Genomic DNA, 26,823 nt, shown 5'->3' on the forward strand with positions numbered 1-26,823 from the left:
ATTTCAACAAATACACCTTTTCAAGTCATATAGTGGGTAGTATGCTAAAATTAATATTTGCATTTATTTCATAGTCATTGACATTCAGATTTTTTTTAAGATTTTATTTATTTATTTGAGAGAGAGAGCCTGCAGAGGGAGAGGGAGAAGCAGACTCCCTGCTGAGCAGCGAGCCTGACTCAGGGCTTGATTCCAGGACCCTGAGATCATGACCTAAGCCAAAGGCAGATGCTTAACTGACTGCACCACCCAGGCACCCCCAGATTTTATTTTTAAATGACTAATATGATTGCCTCAGGATATACATGTAAGATTATTTTCATTTTATTAAGCCAAAAGAGACAATACAGAAACAATGTTTTATATTATTAAATCATAGTTTCACTTTTTAAGTCTAATTTTTCACCATCTCCAGTTTTATTTTGCATAAATATAAATTTAAAAGTCTATAACAAAGCTCATAATACAGTCATTAAAACATATGTATTACTTTCAGTTCCCTGAAAACATGAAACATCTGAAAAGTTCTTTTTCTTTGGATTTGTTAGGAAAATTAGTGATAAAATTTTTTATAGATAATCTTAAAATTAAAAGACAGAGAATAGTAGCTCTCAAATAGAAATACTTAATGGATGCATCTCAACTTATGGGAAAACATGGAAGTGGCAGCCAAAGAAAGAAAGCTACTGCTGTTCTGAAAATATGTGATTTCTTTCTTAGAAGTTAAGATTTTATTGCCATTTTATTTATTAAAAATATAGATATTCTTCTTATTATAGCACTGGCATTATTCCTACCACTGCCTAAATTAAACGATAGTTCCTAACTGAGAAATTGTACTTCAGTCAGAAAGTAAAAAGTTCCTTCATGCTGTCATCCTCACTAGAGTTGAAAAATTATCCAAATCTTATCCTGAGAGAGCTGAACACGTCCTGGTAATGGGACTACATCCGTAGCAGTGTTTGGTGACACATCCTTCCATTCCACTCCTTGTCTTCGAGATGCAAGGTCCCTTTTCCCTCTCTTTTTTCACTCCTCTCCCTCTCTCTCTCTTTTTTGTTTCTATAAAAATATTTCAAGTAGCTCCTCAGATGCCATGAAAACTTTATTTTTTTGTTTTTTTAAAATTTATTTAAATTCAATTAATTAACATATAATGTATTATTTGTTTCACGGGTACAGGACTGTGATTCATCAATCTTACATAATACTCAGTGCTCATTACAATACATACCCTCCCAATGTCAGTCACCCAATTATCCCATCCATCGACCCTCCTCCCCTCCAGAAACACTCTCCTCTCTTTCTAATCCAGGTCAACCCTCTGCATAGTCCTCTCCTTTCTTCTATCCCTAGTTTCATCTATTTCAGGCAAGCACACTTTTGAATCTTTCTATCATCTACTTAGGCCAGAAAGTTTGAGTGTATACATTTATATTTCACTTTAAGGTGAAGAAAAAAGTTTCCCTTGTGTTCTCAATGAAAGAATAATGAAGAAGGGAAACACAAGACACACAGATTAATTCCTGGAAATATACTGCTGTTATCAAATCCTGAGTACTTTTAGATTTAGAACTCTAGGCTACAGAATCCTATGATCCTAGAATTTAAAGTAGAAGAGTAACACAGATGCCAAATAGAAGTCTATAAAGACTTGGAAATTGTTAAGGTAGAGCTGGGAGAAAGGATTTAAGTGAACAATGGTAAAGTGGATTGCAGATGTATACCTGAATGTCAGAGAAGATAAAAACTGGGCATTCAAAAGGAAAGACCTTGATACTGAAATGCAAGGCACAGAAGGCACAATTACTACTAATAAATTCAGGCAACCAGTAAGAAAGTAAGCCAATAACCAGATAGTGTAGGCAGACAGAAAACAGGAGCCTGTCTGTGCAATCTAGGCTGCACAGAATAGACACACAAACTAATAAAGAAGAAAAAAGGTCAGTATCTCCAGGTAACGGGTTTGGAGAACAGGAAGGATGGCCAGCTAAACATAAATTGTTACACAACCAATTTTTTTTCCTAAATAAAAAATCTTTATCTGATTTCTCCTAGGACAAAAACTAATCGAAGACATAGACAGCATATGGAAAATCCATATTCCAATTAGATACACTGGTACATTTAATTTAAGAAAGATCAAAGACCAAAGAGAAAACAAAAAATTATAAATACTTGCGGTGTCTGGGTGGTGCCGTCAGTTAAGCATCCAACTCCAGGTTTCGGCCCAGGTTGTGATCTCAAGGACATGAGATCCAGCCCCGAGCTGGGCTCTGCACTCAATGAGGAGTCTGCTTAAGATTCTCTCTCCCTCTGCTCCTCCCCCACCCTCTCTGTCAATCATAAATAAATCTTTAAAATAATTTGAATACTCAAGCTTATTTAATAAAAGTTATAATTTAGAACTCTATATACACTAACCTCCCAATTATAAATATCTATCATTTAGACTCTCTACAGTGGAAAGAAAAAGAAACAAATATACTTCAGATTATGGTGCAGCATTTAATTACTCATCCAATAAACTGTCAGGTTGCTCACAACTTTATTGATATCAAGTATTGGCCAAGTATAATCCTTAAGAACTTTAATTTCCTTAAATTTTTGCCAATTAAGTATTAAGCTGTGTTAATGTTAACATATGTTCCATTAGGACAAATACCATTTGTTTGACAAGCCATCCATGATGACACATAGGTAAGTATCAGATTGAAAACTTGCATTTAATCCCTCGTGTATTTAAATCATGGAAACTCTCAATTAATTGGGAAGTTCTTTGGCCAGGAAAAAACATAAGTGCCAAGGTATTTGGATACATACCAATACTGACTAATACTATAAAATAGTAGTTACTAACCATAGTCATGTCTAGTTTTATTCTGCTCTATTAGCACAACTACTAGTAGAAATATCAGTGGTTTTCAAATTCTTATATTGAATTTTTAAGGGATCTTTTATAATAAGTAATTTTTTCTGAAATAAATTTGATTAATATTTTGTATCATTCATGCTGTATGATGCAAAAAAACTAAAATCAGCAGGGTTTTGTTTTCGTTTTTGTTTTTATTTTAGGCAGAAAATATTACATGAGATCACGTGGATCTCGTGACCAATCTCTGGGAGAAGAATAAAACTACTCTGATTTTTATAGCAAAGATCTGACCTTACTTGGTAGTCATTACAACCAATAAAGGGAAATATATCAAAGCAAAGATATCTTTCAATTATCAACATGGAATACCCACATTTTTGAGGAAGGTTTACCTAAAAGTACAACAAAAACGACTAATAAGTATTGTAAAATGTACCTGTATTTTATGAGGTAAAACAAAAGAAGGTTCCCACTTTCACACAATTCCTACCATCATGATGGATAATTTTTCCATTGTAAGTAATTTTTTTAAAGGGATATAATTACTGGAAAGCAGGAAAAAGTCATGATTATTTTCAATTAGAATAAGTGTGTCAATAGTGCTATTCAGGTTAACTATATCCTTAACTGATTTTCTGGATGCTTGATTATCAATTACTGAGAGAAGTATGTTAGAGTCTCCAACTATAATAATGGACTTGTCTATTTTCTTTACAGTTCTATCAGTTTTTGCATCATTTAACAGTATGTTGTTAGGTATATAGACATTAAGAATTGTTAGGTCTTCTTGGAGCATTGGCCCCTTTATCATTATGTATCTTCCCTATTTCTGATATTTCCCTTGTTCTGAAGTTGGCTTTGTCTGAATTTACATAGCTAGTTTAGCTTTCTATTTATGCTAGCATGGTATATCATCCCTTTATATTTTAGCCTGAGTATTTATATTTAAACTGGGTTTCTTTAGATAGCGTATAATTAGGTCTTTTCTTTTTTAAATGCACTCTGATAGTCTCTGTTTTTTAATTGGCATTATTGGACTTTCTACATTTAAAGCAATTAGTGATACAGTTGAACTAGTATCTACATGTTTGCATCTGTTTCCAATTCGATGTACTTGTTCTTTGTATCTTTTTTTCTGGCTTCTCTGGTTTTAATTAAACATATTATATGAGTCTATTTTATTTCCTCTTTTAAAATATTAGTTATACATTTTTAAAATAAATCTTAATGAATGAGCCAGAGTTTGAATACACATTTTTAAACTAATCTAAATCCACCTCAAAAACCACTGTATTATTTTGTAAGCAGTACAGATACTATAAGAGTATTCCCACTTTCTACCTCTCATCTCTTATGACTACTATCACTGATTTTACTTAACCATATGCTATTATCACCCAATACATTTAGATTATTATTATCTTAAACAGTTATCTTTCTGATTAAGAAGAAAAATAATTTTATTTTACTTTCATTTTTTCCCTCTCCAACATTCTTCCTTTTTCATCTAGATTCAAGTTTCTGACCTCTATCATTTCCTTCTCCCTGAATAACTTCTTTGAACATTTGAATGACAAGACTTGGTGATGGATCCCCTCAGTGTTTGCCTAAGAATATCTTTATTTTTCTTTCATTTTAGAAGAATAACTTTTCTGGAAATATAAATCCATGTGGGTGGTTTTAAAATTTTCTTCTTCTTTTAATACTTAACATGTTCTGTTCCACTCTCTTCTTGTTTGCATTGTTTATAACATGAAGTCTGATGTAATTTGTATCTTTGTTCTTTTATTGGTAGAGTATTTTTATTCTTCAGCACCTTTTGAGATTTTTTTTCTTTGTCTTTAGTTTTCTTCAGTGCGAAGATGATATATCTAGATGTAAATTATTTGGTATTATTTTCCTTGATGTTCTCTGAGTTTCTTGTGTATGTTATTTGGTGTCTGTCATTAATTTTGGAAAGTTCTGAGCCATTACTTCAAATATTATTATTCTCTTCTCTTTTTCTTCTTCTAGTATGCCAATTACATAGATGTTTTATAATTGCTACATAGTTCATGGATGTTCTAGTCTTTTTCTTTTTATTCTTTTTTTTTTCATTTTCATTTTATAAGTTTCTATGAACATATCTTTAAACTTCCTTATCCCTTCCTCTATGCCCAGTCTACTAATGACTCCATCAGAGGTATCCTTTATTTCTATTAGTGTTCTGACTTCCAGCATTTTGATCCTTTCTTAGGGTTTCCATTTCTCTGGTTACATTCCCACCTGTTGTTCCATATTGTCTACTTTTTCTACTAGAGCCCTTAACATACTATTCATAATTATTTTAAATTCCACGTCTAGTAATTCCAACATCTATGTCATATCTGAGGCAATTTCTGATATTTACTTTGATTCTTTTTCTTTTTAGCATACTTGTAATTTTTGTTGAAAGACAATCAAATTGTACCAAGATAACTGAGGTAGGGAGGCCATTAGTGTAAGGTTTTATATTAATTCTGGTTAGAATTTGGGCTATATTTAATGTTTGCTTTATCAGTAGATGACAGAATTTTCAAAATCCTCTAGTATCCTTTCTTTAGTCTTTATGTATAATCCAGTGTTATTATACCAGAACCCTATTGGTGTGGTGGTAAGTGTGCAAAACAGAGGCATTTATAATGAAATCTCAGTCTTTTAGTGGGCTTGTTCCCTGAGCTGTGCCCTTCAAATGTTTCTTAGCAACCATCCTTCCGTAGGTAACACAGAAATGCTAGAGAGTGTTGAATTCAGGGAAATACCTTCCCCATAGTGAGATATGCCTAGGATAATATTTTCCCCTGGAGAGTAGGCCTTTTTAATTATGAATATTCAAATTGATTTTTCCTTGATTGCTTTTCTTTTCCCCCTGTCAAATCCAGGAGAGGATCTTTCTTGGCTCTTCACCTTGGGAATCTGGTAAATTATTTCCTGGATGTAAAATGAAAGAAACTGTGCCTCCATCCCCAAGACAATGGCCCTCAGGAATTCTCACACTTCACTGGTTTAGTCAGCTTCCAGTAATTTTGTCAACATGATTACTTAAGAATTCCTACCAATTTATGGCGTTAGCAGCTTCTGATCCAGATAAACAGATCTCAGTTGTGACTCTAGATTTACCTGTACTCTCAGATTTCAGGATAGTAGACTGCCCTACAACCTCAACAATCTGTTGTGTTTAAGAATAGTTGCTGATTTTCAGGGGTATTGTTCAATTTTTTTTATTGTAAGAAATGGAGTGATGACTTTGAAGCTCTTTACACGTTAGGACTCATAGTTATTTTAGATGATATAATTAAAACCCTAAGAAAATCAAATGTGTTATAAGAACATTCAGAGGGTATCAGGTTGCAAAAGAAATAGTTATTAGTTATCAGTTCATCTTTGGGCTGATAAGATGGTGGCAGAAGATTTGAGAAATTATACCACATAAAGCAACAATCTTAAAAAGAAGTATGAAATTGTATCTGTTGGTTATATGGTATTATGACTAATGATACTTTCCACTGCAGTCCAACAAAAGGAACTGCCTCAGGTATCATTGGCAAGAATTGGGCCATATGCCCATTCCAAATTCAATCATTAAGAAGAACAATAAGGGTATCATGACTAACTTTGCATAATCATAATCAAACTGTTGGAGATGGAGTTGGAGTTACATGGGAGGAGTCTGAATACCTGAACAAAGAGAATAGTTAGAAGGAAAGAATGGGAAATAAAAGAAGGATAGATAGACAAAGTGCTCACCATAAATCATTTTCTTCCATATAATTAACATCAATTGGGAAGACATAATTCAAGAAACATCATATTACAATTCCCCCCAAGAAAGTTATAAATTAATGGGAATAAATTTTAAAAATATGTGAGTCTGAGCTATCCAAAAATCAGCTTCAAAATCCTACTAAGAAAATCATAAACCATGAAATAAAAGGATAGCTCTTGATGTACCTCAATGTGAATACATAATACAGTATATAGTCTGTATAACACAGAATCCTATATATATATATATATATAGTATATATAGTATATATAATTGTGAATATATAACACTGTAAATGTGTCAATTCTTCCCAAATAATTTAAAATTTTAATAAATTTCCAATTAAACTGTGAAAGGTCATCATTAAAATGTTTTTTTAATCATGATTATAAAGTTAATATAAAACAATAACCAGGGAGGGAGCCTGGGAAGATGGCAGAGTAGGAGGATCTTAAGCACACCTTGTCCCATGGATACACCTACATATGAGCCACATCAGTGTAACCAACCAAGAAAATGAACTAAGATTAGAAGAATAGACTCCACACTTAATAATAGAGAGTAGGCCACATCAAAAAATGGTAGAAAGGGTGGAGACATGGTTGGAACCAAACTACCCACAAGACTAATCATAAACAGGAGGGACACAAAGGCACAGAGAAAGGAGAGGAACAGACCCCACACCAGACACCCCAGAAACAGGGTACCTGCATTATGAAGACAAGTCCACATAACATTTGGCTTTGAAAACCAAAGGGACCTAACATGGTGAGTTTTTACAATCAGTGGGGCATAACATCTAGAAATTTAAAAATCAACGTGTTTAGTTCTGGGAGAGCTAGAAGGTGATAGAGAACAGTTGCCACCCTTAAAAAGACATCATAATAAATAATCCTGCTGAGATAGAGCACAGAAGCAGCAGTTTGATAAGTGCCTGGGATATATAGGAAGGAGATTTATTTACTAATCTCAGAATTTGCAGTGGAGGATCAGGGATCTTTAGGAGACTTCTCAAAGAACAAAAGAGCTAGGAAGCATCATTTTTCTCCCCTATCCCCCAGCCTCAATACCTGGACACCGACTGGAACCAGCATGAACACTCACCACCTAACTTGCTAACACTGCATGCCCCACACCTGTGTTCTCCTGAGGACTGCCCCTCTTGCTCACCAGCAGTCCATCCAAAGCAGTGCCAGACACATCTCATTTGCAAGTAGCCCCAGCACAGGCCAGCACTGCTCTAAAGTAACTCTTACCCTGGGGAAAGGAGAAAATAACCAGACACGCCAGTGCCACTGCAGCCCTGGCAGTGGGCTGGGAGCAGACATCTGATCTGTCGTCCCCATCCACAAAAAAACAAAACAAAACAAAACAAAACAAAACACCTCACAGGGAGCAGCACAAAGAGAAACCCTGGTAGCTCAGGTCACTGTGACCCCAACATATACACTGGTGGCAGACATCTATTCTGACTAATGTGCTTTGCAGGTTAGTGCAACCTCAGTTCCAGCAAATGGGCTGAGGATAGGTTTTTCATCTGATGAAACTCAAGCCCAAGCCAGCCTCAGACTGGCCCCTCAACTGCACAGAAACCAAACCTTGACCACAATAGGTAAAGAGGGCCATTGCAGACAACAGGGTTAAAGGCAAATATGGCTCAGCCACAACAGACGCAACATACACAGGAGATACCTCTCAAGTGCCTGGTTCTAGTGAACAGGAGACATTGTACTACAGGGCACTACAAGACCTCTTCTTCATATGGCCACTACTTTCAAGGTCTGGAGATATAACTGACCTTTCTAATACAAAAAGACAGACACATAGAATTAGACAAAATGAGGAGACAGAGCAATATGTCCCAAATGAAAGAATAGAATGAAATCACAGCAATAGAGCTAAATGAAACAGAGATAAGCAATATGCCTGATGGAGAATTCAAAATAATTGTCATAAAGATACTTACTGGACTTGAGTCCAGTGGAGGATATCATTGAGACCTTCAACAAAGAAATAGAAAATATAAAAAAGAACCAATCAGAGATGAAGAACTCAATAACTGAAATTAAAAAAAAAACACACTAGATAGAATAAATAGTAGACTAGAAGAAACAGATCAGCAAGTTGGAAGACAGTAATATAAAGCAACCAAGTTGAATAGGAAGAAGATAAAAGAATAAAACATGAGAATAGATTAAGAGAACATCCCAAACCATCAAGCATAATAGTACTTGCATTATAGGGATCCCAGAAGAAAAGAGAGAAAAGGGGGCCAAAAATTTACTTGAGGAAATACTAGATGAAAATTTCCCTAATCTGGGGAAGGAAACAGATATCCAGAGCCAAAAGGCACCGAGACCCCTGAACAAAATCAACCCAAGGAGGTCCACACCAAGATATATAATTAAAATGGCAAACAAGTAGTGATAAAGAAAAAATTGTAAAAGCAACAAGAGAAAAGAAAATAGTTACATACAAGGGAGGAAACCACATAAGGCTAACAGCTGATTTTTCAGCAGAAACTTTATAGGACAGAAGAGAATGACATGATGTATTCAGTGTGCTAAAAACAGAAAAATCTTGCAACCAAGAATGCTCTATCCAGCAAGGCTATCACTCAGAATAGAACAGATAGAGTTTCCCAGGCAAACAAAAATTAAATTAGAGGAATTCAACACCACTAAATCAGCCTTACAAGAAATGTTATAGGGAATTCTTTGAGTGGAAAGGAAAAGGAGAAACAAAACAATTCCACAGGTATATTCAAACATAATAAAAGTAATATATTAATCACTTATAAAATTAATAAGGAGGTGAAAGCACAAAAGCAGTAAAACAATTATATCTATAAAAATCAGTCAACAGAGGGGTACCTGGGTGGGTCAGCCTGTTAAGCAACTGCCTTCGACTCAGGTCATGATCTCCAGGTCCTGGGATCAAGCCCCGTATCTGGTACCCTGCTCAGCAGGGAGCCTGCTTCTCCCTCTCCCTCTACCCTTCCCCCTGTTTGTGCTCTCTCTCTGTCAAATGAATAAATAAAATCTTTAAAAAAAAATCCAGAATGTATGCCATACATCATAAAGATGAGAATTATTTTGTAAAAAAAAAAAAGAAAATCAGTCAAGGGATTCACAGAATAAGAGGATGTAAAATATGACATTATATACATAAAACATAGGGGAAGGGAGTAAAAATTTAGTGCTTTCAGAATGGGTTCAAACTTAAGTGACCATCAATCTAATACAGATTGCTATATGCTTATATATATATATATATATATATATATATATATATATATATATATAATTAATGGTTAAAAAAAACCTAATGGTAACCACAAATCAAAAATCTTTAATAGATAAGCAGAAAATAAAGAAAAAAGAATCCAAGCATATCACTAATGAAAGCCATCAAACTGAAAGAGAAGAAACAACAGAGAACAACTGCAAAAACAACCATAACACAAGTAACAAAATGGCAATAAGTACATACATATCAATAATTATTTTGAATGTAAATAGACTAAATGCTCCAAAGACAAAGGGTAACTAAAGGGTTAGTATCCAAAATATATAAAGAACTTATAAAACTTAACATCAAAAACAAACAAACGAAAAACCCACATAAGTCCATTACAGGGTGTTTACCCAAATAATACAAAAACACTAATTCCAAAAGATATATGCACCCCTATGTTTATTGCATTATTTATAATAGCCAAATCATGGAAGCAGTGCAAGTGTCCATGGATAGATGAATGGATAAAGAAGTGGTGTATACACACACACACACACACACACACACACATACATACAGTTGAATAATTACTCAGACATAAAAAAGAATGAAATCTTGCTGCTTGTAGCAATATTGATGGATCTAGAGGGCATAATGATAAGTGAAATAAGTGGGGCAGAGAAAGACATATATCATATGATTTCACTCATAGGTGGAATTTAAGAAACAAAAGAAGAAAAAAGAAACAAACCAAAAAGCAGACTCTCTTTTTTTTAAATTCCAGTATAATTAACATACAGTGTTGTATTAGTTTCAGGTGTACAATATAGTGATTCAAAAATTCCATGCATCACCTGGTGCTCATCACAAGGGCACCCCTTAATCCCCATCACCTATTTCACCCATCCCCCCACCCACCTCCCCTCTGGTAACCATCAGTTTGTTCCCAATAGTTAAGAGTCTGTTTCTTGGCTTGCCTCTTTCTCTTTCTTTTTTTTTTTATTTTGCTCATTTGTTTAGTTTCTAAAATTCCACATATGATTCCTGAGATTAAGAATTCCTCATATCGGGGCACCTGGGTGGCTCAGTTGGTTAAGTGACTGCCTTCAGCTCAGGTCATGATCCTGGAGTCCCAGGATTGAGTCCCGCATCGGGGTCCCTGCTTGGGAGTCTGCTTCTCCCTCTGACCCTCCTCCCTCTCATGCTCTCTGTCTCTCATTCTCTCTCTCTCTCAAATAAATAAATAAAATCTTAAAAAAAAAAAAAAAGAATTCCTCATATCAGTGAGTTCATATGAGGTGGTGTGGGAGGGATGGGGTGACTGGGTGATAGACACTGGGGAGGGTATGTGCTCTGGTAAGCGCTGTGAATTGTGCAAGACTGTTGAATCTCAGATCTGTACCTCTGAAACAAATAATGCAATATATGTTAAGAAAAAAAAAAAAAGAAGAAGAAGAAGATAGCAGGAGGGGAAGAATGAAGGGGGGGAAATTGGAGGGGTAGACGAACCCATGAGAGATGATGGACTCTGAAAAACAAACTGAGGGTTCTAGAGGGGAGGGGGGTGGGAGGATGGGTCAGCCTGGTGATGGGTATTGAGGAGGGCACGTTCTGCATGGAGCACTGGGTGTTATGCACAAACAATGAATCATGGAACACTACATCTAAAACTAATGATGCAATGTATGGGGATTAACATAACAATAAAAATAAAACTATAAAATAAAAAATAAATAAATAAAATAAAATTCCACATATGAGTGAAATCAGATGGTGTTTGTCTTTCTCTGATTTACTTCACTTAGCATTATATACTCTAGCTCCACATTGTTGCAAATGGCAAGATTTCATTCTTTTTTATGGCTGAATAATAACAGGTAGGTTTTTCTGTTGGTGTCCCTTTAATTATCACTTTCTGTATGTTGGTTTAAAATATAAAAAGGTTACTTTAGACAAATTCCTAATTTCAAGAACTCCCAATACTTCATGCTGAGAATATCCCCAGCTTATTCTCTGGCAACGGGTGAAAGATCTGTCCTTCCTGACCTGATATACTTCCTGATGATAGCTTGTGATTTCAATGAAATTCAAATGAAATTTTAAATATGCAGGTTAAACTGCTAGAACTGGTCATTCAATATGGCCGTTAATCACTATGAGAAATAGGCTAGAAATAGTAATTTCCTAAGAGGCTTAAGACCTTATCAAAGTAGATGTTCACATTAATACCAGTTCTCATTCTTATTTTCATTTATAAAAAATATATATTTATAATGTGCCAACTACTCATCACTCACTTACCTGCAATAATGTTTTCAGATTGAGACTCCAAATTTCTGAATCTTAACTCTTTTTCAAAACTAAAGCAATATGCTGGCTCCAAAGCAATGTCATACACAACAAAGGAACTAGTACTAAAATTTTAATAACAAATAAAGATTATTAGCTAATTAATCTTTTAGCATGTACATGGCTATTACCCAAAGAGATACGTCATTTAATCCATTTAATCTTTGCCTCAATTCTACATAGTAAATATTAATTACTATCCTTTATTTTTTAGATAAAATTTTGAGTGTAAAAATAATATCAAAACAAATTCTATTTGACTCCAAAGTGAGTGTGCATTCCAGATACTCTGAATTGAACTAGATTAGATTTCTATAGAAATAATTTGGTTTGGTTTGAGATCTTGCATATTGAGAGAAATATACAAGTCTGACAGAATTCAGAGAATGTACTAAAACAAATAATAGGAAAATATATGACATGAAAATTGAGTTTTCACATTTTTGCCTCTCCTTTTAAGAACATTTTAGCAGAAGGATGAGAATTTCCCCACTGTGTAAGCACAAAAAAATGTTCTGGTGAAATATGTTAGAGAAACTTGTTACCTACTCATGATAGGTTACTAGAAAGTTGTAACCCTGAAGTTTTTAGATTGATGATTATTGCCCAAGAAATAATATCCAAAGCATTAGTCAATAAAAGAAAAGATTAGTTGTGAAAAGGTAAAATTGAGAAAAATTTATATTTCCAATGTTTAGACAAAATTTTTGTCTATTGCTCTTTTGAGAGAAGAAATAGAAATGTTGGGAAGCATATTTTATTATATAAGAGTAAAATAAGATTCAGGAACATCAGGAAGCCAACATGAAAGCCTGGGTTCCTGTTCTTGGAACATGGTGCCAAGTCATGGTACCTCTCTGAGTCTTAGTTTCACCAACAATAGAGTGCAGGTAGACTTTCCCTCTCTCCCAGTATTACTTGGAAGGAAATTCACTACTGTGTATAAGCCCTTTATAATTTCTACATTTATGTTCAATACAAAATGGTATGGTGCTCTTAGTAAGGTTGTCAAGTGCTATGGACATTGTGCAGTGTTACCTCTCTGGACACTTTTAAATGCCATGTTCTTTGTTAAAAAAGTTTTTATGATATTCTTAATATGGTAGATGTTTATATCCTCCCAATATTCATATGTTGAACCTTGACCCCCAGTGCAATGGTATTTGGTGATAGGGCCTTTGGGAGGTAATTTAGGTTAGATGAAGTCTTGAGGGCCATGGGGCCCTCGTGGTGGGATTGTGCCTTTCTAAGAAGAGACCAAAGAGCTTGTGCTCTCTTGTTCACTCTCTCTCTTCCATATAGGACACAGAGAGAAGTTGGCTTTCTATAAGACAGAAAGAGTGCAATCGCTAGAAACAGACCATGCTGATATCCTGATCTCACACTTCCAGACTCCAGAATCATGAGAAAATAAATTTCTATTTTTAAGTCACCAATTTATGATATTTGTATGGCAGCCCTAACGGATTAAGGCAGATACATTATAATGATGATTTATTTCAATTTTGTAGTTTAAAAACAAAAAGAAAAATAAGACTGCATTGGGTTATTATGTTTCGATACTATAGATTTTTACCATTCTTATAAATGAACATTTATATTGTAAATTTTAAATACAGAACTATAATTCAGAACTAATTCATAGTTAAAAGGAAAATAAATAATTCCATGGATTTATTAGCAAGTGCAACTGTAAAGTTCTGAAGAGTGAGAAAATGTTCCATCTTCAGCCAAAATTATTCAAGCGTAACTCGATCAAAGATAATATGCAGAACACTGCCTTCAGTGAGACCACAGGACCAGAAGGCTTCCAATGAACACAAGCCAGTTCTGAGCACTGCAGCTGACAAGAATTATCTCAGCAGTTCAATTACTGTTCTTTCCAACTCTTCTTCCATATTAATGTCTATGTAAGTTCCCAAAGCTGCCCAAATATCATTTATGTGGAGGAATACTGCTCCTTTGAAAAGCAGAGCCAACTTAAAACTCTACAAAGAAAATAGGAGAAATTGTACATCTAGTGACTCAATCAAACTTATAAGCTGACTTTCCTACTTTAACCAGAGTAGAGTAATAAAGAGAAAACATGAATTCAAGACAATGTTATCCTGATGATGTACAGTGGTGAGCAAAGATTAGTAGACAAAGAGATCATAGCTAATAGTTTGAAAGGAGATTATATAAGTGATCTATCTACTTTAAAAGCTCTTTCTTCCATGATAAACTTAACACTGTTCTTTCAGAACATTATGGAAATCCTGCTACTCTCCAGGTATGGATTGAAAAATCACTAATTCCTATGATTCACTCCATTTCTATTTTATACAAATAGACCATATTGACTTCAAATAAGAACTTATAGAAAAACAAAATTACACTATCTTTGCACAATAAGATTTTATTTTTTAATTTAATTTTTACTTAGAAACCAAAAGCTCAAATGAATCTATACAATTTTATTTCATTCTTCAACATCATTTTAAAGTGTTTCATAAACTGTTTATCAGACCATTTTAAGATATATTTCACTATTTCTATTAATTTATAAATTAATTATAACAAATATTTTGTGGTGCTACCACATACAAAAATAACATTTTGAAAAATGTATTATAGCCCTGGATTTCAAATGAGGATATTGAGACCTTTTAAGTTCACTATCTAGAATTAAGATATTTAGTGAACTCAGAAGAAAACATTCTTTTCTATAGAATAGACTTTCTATAGACTTTCTACTCCAAGAGGGAAACTGAGTAAATGTTTCATAATCCTGTTTTAAATTTTCTCTAGAAAATGTTTCCCATGTTTCATATCCTCATTTCTTTCTACCATGCTTCCCACATAAAATTATAGATTATTTGAGGTACCTGAGTGGCTCAGTTGGGTAAGCGTCCAACCCTTGTTTTCAGCACAGGTCATGATCCCAGGGTTGTGGGATCTAGACACACATGGAGCCCTCCATGCTCAGCAGGGAGTCTGCTGAAGGTTCTCTCCCTCTGACTCTCCCTCTGCTTGTGTGCACACAGTCGTGTGTGCATGCGCACATTTTCTCTCTCTTTCAAATAAATAAATAAATCTTTAAAAAAGTTATAGATTATGATTAAAACCATAAAGTCCAGGTAAATGCATAAAAGCAATTTTCCATTTCTATACAAGAAGAATGGATTTTAAAATTCCTATTGATCCTTTTTTTCTCATGTTTAATCCTACAATCACATTTAGCTCCTATAATAACTTTTAAAAATGTGTAGTTAAAATGTACCCTCTTGATTTCAAAACCACAACATAATTTCCCTCTATAAGCTCTTTTTACAGAAAAAAAAGTTTTTAGTCCAAAATTATCCTATTTTTTTAAACATTTATTTTGTAATTATAGATTCACACTCAGTTTCAAAGAAATGTGCCAGGAGGTCCTGTGCACTCTTCATTCAGCCTATCCCAATGGTAATATCTTCCATAATTTAGTACAACATCAAAACCAGAGAGCTGGTATTAGTTCTCCATTGTTTTTGTGAGCTAAATGAGTTAATGAATTTTCTCTAGACCTCTTAAATTTTACATAAATACATCTTTATACATATAGGTGTATGAGTGTGTGTGCATGTGTGAACATGTGTATAAATAACTGTATGTTAAATATCTGAAAATTAGCTATTCCATTCCCTTATCTTTCACATAAATGCTTTTTAGTGTCACCATTTAAAAACTATTTTTATCTAAATATCTTAATCATAATACATTTATAATCATTATTTTCTTCCTTGCCTTAATTCTTCCAGAGGTAAGTTTCACAATAATAAATTAACTGGATAATATGCATTCTTTATTCAGACTTAATACAAATGTAATGAATTTAATATCATCTCAGGTGTCTAAAAATATCCTCAGGAATATTGCATTGGGAGGACACTTAAGGAATTTGTCTGCTTTTGAAGAATCTGGAGCAAATGCCTCAATATAAATTTGACTTAGAGTTTAATGTTTCATTGTAATTTCTAGTATTGGTTACTAATATCCTTACATAATAGTATTTATAAGTTAAATATATCATTAATTTCATAATTTTCATGATCATGTTATGGCTAAATTTCAAATTCCAGTTTTTTGTGGAATCAACTATCTCTAATGCTGATGGGAATTAATGTTAAAACAGAGCTCCTTTTTTTTTTTCTGTTTATCCACTTAAGTAGTCTTGAATTTGAAATTAATTTTCCTATATTTTATATTTGCATCCCCTTATTTAGACATGGGTAGAGAGGTACAGATTTCATTTTAGGCTTTGACTTTCTTCAAAACTGTGTCTATGAAACATTGTTAGCAAGTGGAAAGAGCCAAAAGATCTTTAGTCTTGGGCCTGGAGGAAATCTTAGAGAATAAAATCACACTGGGATGTGGGTAAAATTTTCTGTGTTCCAGATGTGAACCAAGACAAGAGGCAGCAAAATACAGGGCAAATAGCTTTGTATTCACTCAGGCTTTAGTACCTTTAACTTCCTGAGGTCCTCAGGAATAATAGAATACATTTACAGTCAATCTGGAGTGGGATAAATAGAGAAAATTACACCATTGGTCAGTGTCTTTGATAGGACCCAAGGAAATATTGCCAGATTGGTGATAAGTGAAAAGGAGGAATGGCAGAGTGGTAGGATTAGAAGATTTTCATGCACATTTATTGTTTCCAATATCCACAGAAGTTTTTTTTTTATTATGTTATGTTAATCACCATACATTACATCATTAGTTTTTGATGTAGTATTCCATGATTCATTGTTTGCATATAACACCCAGTGCTCCATGCAGAACGTGCCCTCTTTAATACCCATCACCAAGCTAACCCATCCTCCCACCCCCCCTCCCCTCTAGAACCCTCAGTTTGTTTTTCAGAGTCCATGGTTCGTCTCCCCCTCCGATTTCCCCCCCTTCATTCTTCCCCTCCTGCTATCTTCTTCTTCTTCTTCTTTTTTTTTTTTTTAACATATATTGTATTATTTGTTTCAGAGGTATGGAAGTTTGGAATTATTACCCTTACTTTAAAAATATGAAAAATAAAATTCAGAAAAGTAAAGTAACTTACCTAAAGTTGCAGATGTAGCAATTATTGAAATCGGGGTACAAATTCAGTTGTGACTTCTCCAAACACTTCTAAATTGTTCAGTTCATTATAACAGCTAGAGACTTCAAGTGTCTGTTTTCAATGAATCCTTAAAAAAATAAAGGTTAAAAAATTATTTTTCAATTAATGTCAAAACCACAATTCATGGGACGCCTGGGTGGCTCAGTCGGTTAAGCGTCTGCCTTCGGCTCAGGTCGTGATCCCAGGGTCCTGGGATCGAGTCCCGCATCAGGCTCCCTGCTCCGCGGGGAGCCTGCTTCTCCCTCTGCCTCTGTCTCTCTCTCTCTCTGTCTCTCATGAATAAATAAATAAAATCTTTAAAAAAAAAAAAAAACCACAATTCATATATAAATGCTGTTTTCTAGGAACATGACAATTAGTCAAAAGAAAAAAAGTTCAAACAAGTTCTAATAACTGAATTATGTGTTATTATACTTTTCAAAACTCTAAATGTGCTAAGTATTCAGCATTAACAGATATTTGACATATCACATATACCCTCTTGCATACCTGTCTAACTAGGGGGAGATTCTGCATTGTCCAGCTGGGACTTTTCTTTCCATATCATTACTGTCCATTCTGCGAGTGCTTCAAGAACCTCAGCTGATGTTTTGGAAGATTGAGAGGAAGTTAATGGGTGTTCTGGATGTTTGACATGGGGCAGAGTTGACATAGGTGCAAAATTTCAGAGGACATAAAATTATTCTGCTAGATAATAAGCAGGCCCCACAGGCAGCATGTAACTAATGAGACTACTGAAACCCTCTCCCAGTAACTATAGAAATGGCCTCTATATTACATGCTTACTTGGACAATGAAAGGGCTACAAGCAATCTCAATTTCAAGGTAAAACCCTGGCATTAGCCAAGATGTGCTCAGCTGTCTCAACATCCTTATTTCTATCTAGTCTGTGCAATGTGAATTTTCCTGTCTATCAGAGGAAGATTTGGGAATTGTGGGAAAGAAAGAAAAACACAAAAATACATATTCTAATACTGTATGTAATTATGTGCATGTATGTGTATCCAGGTAAATAATACAAGTGTACACACATATGTACATGCACACATTATATTAAAAATATGCATTAAAATATGAGCCCCAAGAATGGCAAGGGTTGTGCTGACTTCCTCACCTTTGTGTTCAATGCCTATAAAGGTACTTATCTTGGAAAAAAAGTTCTTAAACACTCGTATATCCTGGGTATATATCCTAGACACTTGATTTGTGTGTCCTAGATATTTTCTGTGGGCCCCCAAGACCCATTTGCCCCTCTTCACCACTATTCTCTGTGCCATATGGAGCTCACTCTGTGAACTTCATCAAAGGGCTCTCTTGCCCTCTGGCTTCGAGTTTGGTCCAATCACTGGGTATAAATGACAAGTGATTACAGGATTGAAAAACAATTTATTTCCACATTCTTCCTCAGAGTTTGGCCATATCTCTCTACCAGAAGGGTCATCAGAATTTGGTGAAGTCTGTCTACCAAAGAACACAGCTTCTATCAGGGGAGGTAATGCATCTCTTAGAGCTACAGCTCCTCTTTCTCAGTCTCTGTGACTGCTCCTTCCAGTTGTATCTGAAGCCTACAGTGGTTGAAGCTCCAAACAATTTAGGTCAACCCTTGATACTTTCCATTAATTTTAGCCACATATTCATAAACAGTTCCACTCATTTAAAAAAAAAATTTGATTATGACGTGTCTCCCATCAGGACCCTGACTAATAAAAGATACCTCTTTTCTTTTTCTATAGTTTCTTAAGTTAGACTTCTACTTTAGTCCCCACTCTCAAATAAACCATGATAATATTATAAAAGCCCTAGTTCTTCCAAAAGTAAGAATTCTTGCTGAGAGTCTCTCTTTGTCAACATTCTACCTTTCCAGCTCTAGGAGTTCCTGCTATATTTTTCCTGTTCAAAGCAAAAGTGGTGTCAGATGAAGGACAAAAACACAGACGATTGTAGATAAAGGAAGAGACTGTAAAACACGAGGTACACAAAATACTTTTTCAAAGATAAATCATACCATCTTGCAGAAGAGAAGTAGGTGAACGACAAGTAACAACAATTTCTCTGAAACAACTGGGCTATGGACCTCTGTAAACGTGATTTCATTCCTTTTACTTCCCAGACTCTGTAGTTTTCCTTATCACTGGCTTCTTCTACTAGCAATAATAAATATAAATCACCAAAAAGAATCACAAGTCTCATTTTAAAACTCTTAACTCTAGACAGATTTCTTTGTTCTTTCCAATAAAGAATTTCTCCAGAGTCTTAAGAGATCGCCTTCCCTCTTAACAGATTTCTTATAACTCCAATTGCTGTTATGTTGTTCTCCTCTGATTCTTCAAATTGGTGTGTTTCCAATTTAGTCTTCTTATCAAGGCATATTATTCCATAATCTTCTTTCTCTATTCCTAACTAGTAAGAGTCTCTGCAGCCCTCCATAGACCTCAACTATGTTCCTAATAGTCATGTTGTTTCCAGTTTTCAAACCTCACTGGAGGGATGAAGTAATTGGAAGTGTGATGTGAGACATTGTATACACAGTAAAATTACCTTCTCCAGCCCTCAGAGGGGATGGAATGCAGCCCTGGAGTAGGTGACTGAAAGGAGGTTATTTTCTTTTTGGATAGCAGAGATCCCACCAATTATTGTTCAAGGATGACTTTATAGGAAAGTCAGAGGCATCGATTATTAGCCATTTTCCTCTCTTCTTCTAACCCAATCATATCTCTAAAATTATTTCTAATGTACCCTATGGAAAGAGTACAACTTCTTAGAAACAAAATTATATCTAAAATGTAAATAGAAGAATAAAAGAAAATATACCCAAGTGAATTTTGATAAGCTTTGAACTGTCTTCCTCAGTCACTAATTAAGGTCCAATACAGGCTCACAATGTGCTTTGTTTTAGCGTTCAATGATTTCTTTCCTATTCAAAATATTGAAGCAGTTATCATTCAGAAATGATCAAAGGAACTCTATCCAGGTGAGATGGATATTTTGGTCACTCTGATATTTAAAGTTTTAGGAGAAAGTTGAAAGCCACTTTAATGCTGATTGTTTGATTATTATACTGTTATAGTTAGGTTAATTACTACAATTAGTTATTCACACCAAAAGAAGAACAAAACTAATTCTGCTAGAGCTGATAGAACTGACTAAAAACTAAGTGAAATAATATGGATTTTTCTCTTAAAACTTTACACCTGATCTTAGAAGTCAGATTAGTTTTAATTTAATCAGGGTGACTTTTTTTTTCCTTAATACTTTGTTTTCGGTTCATCAGAAGACATTGAGAAGTTTGTCAAAAGCCAAATGGATTTTATAATTAATAGAAATGGCTTTCAAAGTAAATTGTCTTCTAAATATTGTACCTGAAGAACAAGAGAACCAATTTTAAAACAGATTAATAAATATATAAATGACAACTAACATTTATCATTATGCATCAGGCATTGGTCTAAGTGCTTACCATGTCATTTTAAGGAATCCACAGAATTACCGTAGGATATAAGTCATTATTACCTTCATTTTACAGATAGGCGGATGAGATTTCAAGGTTTAAATAACATCCCCACAGGCAGATCTGGCATTCATAAAAGAGATATGTCCCTACCCAAGACCATGATTCTATCCCATACGTTAAATTTTAAATCTGAAGAATACCAATTTGTTACATATTTGTAGGAGTTCTTTTCAAAGTCTTAAGAAAAGTACTGGTGTATTTTAAATCACAATTCAGTGATCTCAGCAAATTCTGTCCTATTTATTGCATTAGTGTGAGTCTACCAATTGATGCACATGATTACAAGAGTTTTAAAATAAAAACGTGAGGGAGGAGGAAAAGATGGTGGAGGAATAGGGGACCCTATTCCAACCGGTCCCCTGAATTGAGCTGGATATCTACCAGACCACTCTGAACACCTACAAAATCAGCCTGAGATGTAAGAAGATAGATCTTGATCTCTACAAACAGAATATTGCTTTGCTTGGTTTCAAGGTATGAAGCAGGGAGCCATGATTCCATGGGCAGATAACAGAAGATAAACAGAAGGGGGAGGGAGCCGTGGGGATCCTACACCGCCAGTGTGTGAAAGCCTCCCGCTCTGGGGACGGGGCACAGATTTTCAAGCCAAAAGCAATGGGGAAAAGACTTTAGGGCAGCCCCCTGGACTGAAACTTGGAGCGCCTGTGAACTGGGGCCCCATGTGCGACCTGGGGGCGGCTGGTGGTTTTAGAAGCACAAAAGGCAGAGACATGCCCCTGTACCCCAACCTGGAGGCGAGGACTGGGAGCGCTGTTGAGGGGCACACAACCCAGGATGCTGCAGTTTATAGACAGAAACAGAGATAGTGTGGCCTGGAGAGCTCAATGAAGAACAGACTGAGATCTCTCTGCTCTGAGGCAGAGAGTTGGAAATGGTCTCTTCTGCTCTGACTCTCAGAAGAGATGTGGAAATCCACCAGGGAAAGCAGCCAGAGAACAAAAGCCCCAAAAAACCGGTTTTCACTGAGCCCATCCCCCCCCCATAGGGGGCAGGGCAACTCTGCCCAAACAGGGTTGCCTGAGTAACAGTGTGGCAGACCCCTTCCCCAGAAGACAGGCTGGGAGAACAAGAAACCAACAACCCTAAGGTCCCTATAAAACTGGTGCATCTTGCTTGGGTTGTGGTCAATAATTTGGACTCTGTACATTCCCTCAACCACCCTTCAACAGAATGACTAGGAGGGGGAACCCCCCAAAGAGGAAAAACTCAGAGACTGATTTCTGCCACAGATTTACAAATGGATACAGATATAACCAAGATGTTGGAAATGGACTTCAGGGTAACAGTTATGAAGACGATAGCTAGGAAGGAGAAATCGATTAATGGCAGAGTCTCTAAGGGCAGAAATGAAAGCTGAACTGGCAGAACTTAAAAATGCTAGCAATGAGATTCAATCTAATCTAGAAAATCTAACAGCTAGGGTAAACAAGGCAGAAGAACGAATTAGTGATCTAGAAGACCAGTTGATAGAAAAGAAGGAAAAAGAGAATGCCTGGGAGAAAAAGCTCAAAATCCATGAAAACAGAATTAGAGAAATAAGTGACACCATGAAACATTCCAATGTCAGAATTATTGGGATCCCTGAGGGGGTGGAGAGAGAGAGAGGATGAGAAGATATATTTGAGCAAATCGTGGCTGAGAACTTCCCTAATCCGGGGAATGAAACATTCAAGTCCCAGAGGCAGAGAGGACCCCTCCCAAGACCAAGGAAAACAGACCAATGGTTCAGAATGTAATAGTAAAACTCGCAAATCTTAGAATCAAGGAAACCATCTGAAGGGCAGTTAGGGGGAAGAGATTCCTTACGTACAGAGGGAGAAACATCAGAATAATGTCAGACCTATCCACAGAGACCTGGCAATCCAGAAAGGCCTGGAAAGACATATTCAGGGTACTAAATGAGAAGAACATGCAGCCAAGAATACTTTATCCGGCAAGGCTGTCATTTAGAATGGATGGAGAGATGCAGAGCTTCCACGACCGACAGAAATGAAAAGAATATTTGACCACTAAGCCAGCCCTGCAAGAAATATTAAGGGGGGTTCTATAAAAGGAGAAAGACCCCAAGAGTGATACAGAATAGAAACTTACAGAGACAATCTATAGAAACAAAGACTTCACAGGCAACAGGATGACAATAAATTCATATCTTTCAATAATCATTCTCAATGTGAATGGCCTAAATATTCCCATAAAATGGCACACAGTTGCAGATTGGATGAAAGACAGGACCCATCCATATACTGTCTACAAGAGACTCATTTTGAACCTAAAGATACATCCAGACTGAAAGTGAAGGGATGGAGATCCATCTTCCATGCCAACGGACCTCAAAAGAAAGCTAAGGTAGCAATTCTTATATCAGACAAATTAGATTTTAAGCTAAAGACTGTAGTTAGAGACACAGAAGGACACTATATCATTCTTAAAGGGTCTATCCAACAAGAAGATCTAACAATTGTAAATACCTACACCCCCAACATGGGAGCAGCCAACTACATAAGCCAACTGTTAACCAAAATAAAGAGTCATATTGATAATAATATGTTAATTTTAGGAGGCCTCAATACTCCACTCTCAGCAATAGACAGATCATCTAAGCAGAAAATCAACAAAGAAACAAGAGCTTTGAATGACATACTGGACCAGATGGACCTCATAGATATATACAGCACATTCCTTCCTAAAACAACAGAATACTCATTCTTCTCAGGTGCACATGGAACTTTCTCCAGAATAGACCACATACTGGGTCACAAATCAGGTCTCAACTGATATCAAAAGACAGATTATTCCCTGCATATTCTCAATAATGCTTTAAAACTGGAACTCAATCACAAGAAAAAATTTGGAAGAAATTCAAACACTTGGAAGCTAAACACCACTCTGTGCAAGAATGTTTGGGTCAACTGGGAAATCAAAGAAGAACTTAAACAATTCATGGAAACAGATGAGAATGAAAACACATCGGTCCAAAACCTATGGGATACTGCAAAGGCGGTCCTAAGGGGGAAATACATAGCCATCCAAGACTCACTCAAAAAAATAGAAAAATCCCGAATTCACCAACTAACTTTACACCTTAAAGAACTAGAGAAAAAACAACAAACAATGCCTAAGCCATGCATTAGAAGAGAAATACTTAAGATTAAAGCAGAGATCAATGAATTAGAAACCAGAAACACAGTAGATCAGATCAATGAAACTAGAAGCTGGTTCTTTGAAAGAATTAATGAGATTGATAAACCACTGGTCAGACTTATCCAAAAGAAAAGAGAAAGGACCCAAATTAATAAAATTATGAATGAAAGGGGAGAGATCACAACTAACACCAAAGAAATAGAAACAATTATTAGAAATTATTATCAACAATTGTATGCCAATAAGCTGAGCAACCTGGATGAAATGGATGCCTTCCTGGAAACCTATAAACTCCCAAGACTGAAACAGGAAGAAACTGACAACCTGAATAGGCCAATAACCAGTAATGAGATTGAAGCAGTGATCAAAAACCTCCCAAAAAGCAAGAGTCCAGGGCCTGTTGGATGCCCTGGGGAATTCTACCAAACATTCAAAGAAGAAATAATACCTTTTCTCCTGGAGCTGTTTCAAAAAATAGAAACAGAAGGAAAGCTTCCAGATGCATTCTATGAGGCCAGGATTACCTTAATCCCCAAACTAGGCAAAGACCCCATCCAAAAGGAGTATTTCAGACTGATATACCTGATGAATATGGATTCCAAAATCCTCAACAAAATCTTAGCCAATAGGATCCAACAATATATTAAAAGGATCATCCACCACGATCAAGTGGGATTTCTCCCCAGGATGCAAGGGTGGTTCCACATTTACAAATCAATCAATGTGATAGAACACATTAATAAAAGGAGAGGGAAGAACCATATGGTCCTCTCAATTGATGCAGAAAAAGCATTTGACAAAATACAGCATCCTTTCCTGATTAAAACTCTTCAGAATATAGGGATAGAGAGAACATTCCTCAAGTTCATAAAATCCATCTATGAAAACCCCACAGCAAATATCCTCAACAGGGAAAAGCTGAGAGCCTTTCCCTTAAGATCAGGAACACATAAAGGATGCCCACTCTCGCCACTATTGTTCAAATAGTACTAGAAGTCCTAGCAACAGCAATCAGACAACAAAACGAAATAAAAAGTATTCAAATTGGCAAAGAAGAAGTCAAACTCTCTCTTTTTGCAGATGACATGATACTTTATGTGGAAAACCCAAAAGACTCCACCCCCAAATTACTAGAACTCATCCAGCAATTCAGTAATGTGGCAGGATACAAAATCAATGCACAGAAATCCATTGCTTTCTTATACATTAACAATGCAACTGTAGAAAGAGAAATTAAAGAAACGATTCCATTTACAATAGCACCAAAAACCATAAGATACCTTGGAATAAACCTAATGAAAGAGGTAAAGATCTATACTCTAGGAACTACAGAACACTCATGAAAGAAATTGAAGAAGACACAAAAAGACACAAAAAGATGGAAAAATATTCCATGTTCATGGATCAGAAGAATAAACATTGTTAAAATGTCTATGCTACCCAGAGCAAACTATACCTTCATTGCCATCCAGATCAAAATTCCAATGACATTTTTCAAAGTGCTGGAACAAACAATCCTAAAATTTGTATGGAATCAGAAAAGGCCCCAAATCGCCAAGGAAATGTTGAAAAAGAAAAACAAAGCTGGGAGCATCAAGTTGCCCAATTTCAAGCTATATTACAAAGCAGTGATCACCAAGACAGCATGGTACTGGCACAAAAACAGACATATAGACCAATGGAACAGAACAGAGAGCCCAGATAGGGACCCTCAACTCTATGGTCAAATAATCTTTGACAAAGCAGGAAAAAACATGCAATGGAAAAAAGACAGTCTCTTCAATAAATGGTGCTGGGAAAATTGGACAGCCACATGCAGAAGAATGAAACTTGACCATTCTCTAACACCCTACACAAAGATAAACTCAAAAGGGATGAAAGACCTCAATGTGAGACAGGAATCCATCCAAATCCTAGAGGAGAACATAGGCAGTAAGCTCTTTGACATCGGCCACAGCAACTTCTTTCAAGATACATATCCACAGGCTAGTGAAACAAAAGCAAAAATTAACTTTGGGACTTCATCAAGATAAAAAGCTTCTGTACAGCAAAAGAAACTGTTTGATTCTCTTCTAAAACAGATTTTATTTTTATTTTTAACAAACATAAGTAAAATTAATTTTGATTAAAATTTCCTTCTATAATTACTGTAATTTAAATGTTTCAAAGAAAAGTCACTGATGGATGTTAGCAAAGATTAACTTATTTATAACAGTGATTCAGTAAACAGAATTATGACAGATTGAAAGTATTTGCACTACTTATCCAAAATCCAAATTACATATAGAACACTTAGAAATTAATACACAAATTACTAGAGAACTTAAGAAAAATACGCAAAAGATAAAAACCAACCAACTCACAGTAAAAGAAATATAACTGGCCAATAAACGCATGAAAAAATTATCTCATAAAAATCAGGACTACAAAACTGAAATGACCATAACATATTTTAACATTGTTGTTTCAAAAATGAATAGATTGATAATATCTGATATAGGTGAAGTTCTGGGGAAATATCATTTTTAACCTTCACATTACCAAAATAGAGACTGATAATATCCAGTATTGGTGAATATTTAGGAAATCATTAGTCTCATATTCTGTGAAATTATGGAGAAAATGTGATATAATATCTTTGGAGCCCATTTAGTTAGGTGTAAACTAAATATAAAAATTTAGTTTTCATAAAATTTAAAAATGGGCAAAACTTTTAATTGATGTATAATTTATATAGCATAGAGAAATACACTTGCTCACAATGAAGCACA

General features: G+C 35.3%; 1 long non-coding RNA gene across 1 annotated transcript in view; it reads right to left on the reverse strand.

The window, feature by feature from the left end:
* The window catches only part of LOC118523444 (uncharacterized), a 657,240-nt gene that overhangs the window by 211,052 nt on the left and 419,365 nt on the right, over positions 1-26,823 (reverse strand). The window contains exon 4 of the long non-coding RNA XR_013443438.1: positions 17,320-17,446. This is a non-coding gene — a long non-coding RNA (uncharacterized LOC118523444). The remainder of the gene's footprint in view (positions 1-17,319; positions 17,447-26,823) is intronic.

The sequence above is a fragment of the Halichoerus grypus genome, chromosome 1, assembly GCF_964656455.1.
Source record: "Halichoerus grypus chromosome 1, mHalGry1.hap1.1, whole genome shotgun sequence".
Lineage (NCBI taxonomy): Eukaryota > Metazoa > Chordata > Mammalia > Carnivora > Phocidae > Halichoerus > Halichoerus grypus.